This window comes from Schistocerca piceifrons, unplaced genomic scaffold (assembly GCF_021461385.2).
Source record: "Schistocerca piceifrons isolate TAMUIC-IGC-003096 unplaced genomic scaffold, iqSchPice1.1 HiC_scaffold_450, whole genome shotgun sequence".
Classification (NCBI taxonomy): domain Eukaryota; kingdom Metazoa; phylum Arthropoda; class Insecta; order Orthoptera; family Acrididae; genus Schistocerca; species Schistocerca piceifrons.
The window spans coordinates 2,501-5,000 of record NW_025728679.1 but is presented as its reverse complement, the minus strand read 5'-3'; positions in this window follow the sequence as shown (position 1 = coordinate 5,000).

Genomic DNA, 2,500 nt, shown 5'->3' with positions numbered 1-2,500 from the left:
CAGCTGCGACGCCTGCCGCGTCCGTCGGCCGGCGCGCCTGCCACTGGCCGCCCCCACCAGCCGGCTGTAGCGCGTGCGCCCACGCACCGCGCGGCCAGCACGCCGGGAGGCGCCCCCTCACCGGCCGGGGACGGTCCCACCCAGCCACCACCGCGTATCGCTTCACACCCAGATGCCGTTCAGTTTCATCGGCATGGTGGGTATCGCTGGAACAACCGGTTAGTACCTCAACCTATCGTCGCCATCACCGATTCACCCCTAGCGAGAACAACCGCACCACAACGGGTTACCATTTCTTCATTTGCGTAACTTCACCAGAAAACGTAGGCGTCCATCGCCATTAGCAACTTCAACGATTATTGCATGCCTGTGTCAGGTGTCACGCCACACTACGTCTGCCCACATACACGCAACAAAATGTGCACGCCTAGACAATACGTGGAAGGTGGCCCCCGTACGTATGCGATGTCCATTGCTCGAACGACTGTCAACCGGCCTCTGTAGCATGTCGCAGATATGGAACGCGGTGCACCATGCTATCACGGTGTTTGAGGAGAGACGACTAGGTCCGAATACATCAACACACAGCTCATGCTGATCGCCATCCACGGCGTCCGTTCCTCCCACACGTCTCTATGGCGTACCACACTGCAATCCAGCTCTCATAGGGAGACGACACGTAGCTGCGTGCACAATATTTGCACTGTATGGTCCGCCGTTTTTGGGCGCAGTCGTTGTACGGTCACACATGTGCCACGATGTATCATTCAGTACATAAGGACGAATGTGCAGTACAGATTGTGGTTCACGCGTACGACATCAGCGGACAGTTGACACAGGCCGCACCACAACGTAGCCTGCGTACGTCGCATGCGAAGGGCATTGAACATGCAAACTTGTCACCAACCAGCTTGCGAAGGCAGGGGGCAAGGTGGGGACGTGGGGACGTGGGGAGGGGTGGGGGGGGGGGGGGGCGGCATGTACGTCCTGCTGCCATCCACATTACAGTGTACAGCAGGAGCATGTGGAAAGTCAGCAAGACTTGCAAGGTGTTTAACATGAAGCGATACACAGGGGAGCGGGCAGTGCGAGTAGCGAACTATATTGCGAGGGTTGCGGGTGGGCAACACTACACTAATTGAACGAGTCGTATAACAATTACAGAGCAGGTTTAGGCGACAACGTGGGTTACGTTAGCGGACAACGTGGGTTACGTTAGCGGACAACGTGGGTTACGTTAAGGCACAACATGGGTTACGTTAAGGCACAACATGGGTTACGTTAAGGCACAACATGGGTTACGTTAGGGCACAACATGGGTTAGGTTAGGGGACAACATGGGTTAGGTTAGGGGACAACATGGGTTAGGTTAGGGGACAACATGGGTTAGGTTAGGGCACAACATGGGTTAGGTTAGGGCACAACATGGGTTAGGTTAGGGCACAACATGGGTTAGGTTAGGGCACAACATGGGTTAGGTTAAGGCACAACATGGGTTAGGTTAAGGCACAACATGGGTTAGGTTAAGGCACAACATGGGTTAGGTTAAGGCACAACATGGGTTAGGTTAAGGTACAACATGGGTTAGGTTAAGGTACAACATGGGTTAGGTTAAGGTACAACATGGGTTAGGTTAAGGTACAACATGGGTTAGGTTAAGGTACAACATGGGTTAGGTTAAGGTACAACATGGGTTAGGTTAAGGTACAACATGGGTTAGGTTAAGGTACAACATGGGTTAGGTTAAGGTACAACATGGGTTAGGTTAAGGTACAACATAGGTTAGGTTAAGGTACAACATAGGTTAGGTTAAGGTACAACATAGGTTAGGTTAAGGTACAACATAGGTTAGGTTAAGGTACAACATAGGTTAGGTTAAGGTACAACATAGGTTAGGTTAAGGTACAACATAGGTTAGGTTAAGGTACAACATAGGTTAGGTTAAGGTACAACATAGGTTAGGTTAAGGTACAACATAGGTTAGGTTAAGGTACAACATAGGTTAGGTTAGGTTAGGTTACACGTTGTTGTAAGGAAAGGTGTAGGGGGGGGGGGCGGGGGCGGCAGGTTCCTTGATAGTGATTATAGTAAGTGAATGCTTGTGACATGATCAGATTTGTCACGTCAGGATGCACCTTTGGCTTATTAGAGGCGGCGCTCCAATTCTATGCTTGTGTGAGACCTGTGTCTTTGACTCATGTCATTGTTTGTGCGCTGTGACAGGAGGTACTATTGTGATGTTGGGTGCACCGTTGTATAGGACATGTGTGGGTGTTGGTGCCTGGTCTGCGCAATGGTGGATGTCGAAAGGCTGGGATATTGTATTTTCCGCATGGACCTCCTGGTCTGGTTGTGATAGTGTGGATTGTGTAATGTGGCGGAGAAGATGCACTGGATGTTGTTCCATGCTGGTGCTTACATATTGTATGTGCGCCCGTTAGAAGCAGAGAGTGGTGCGTGATCAGAGTGTCTGGCTGACGTGTGGTTCCCATTGTGGGCA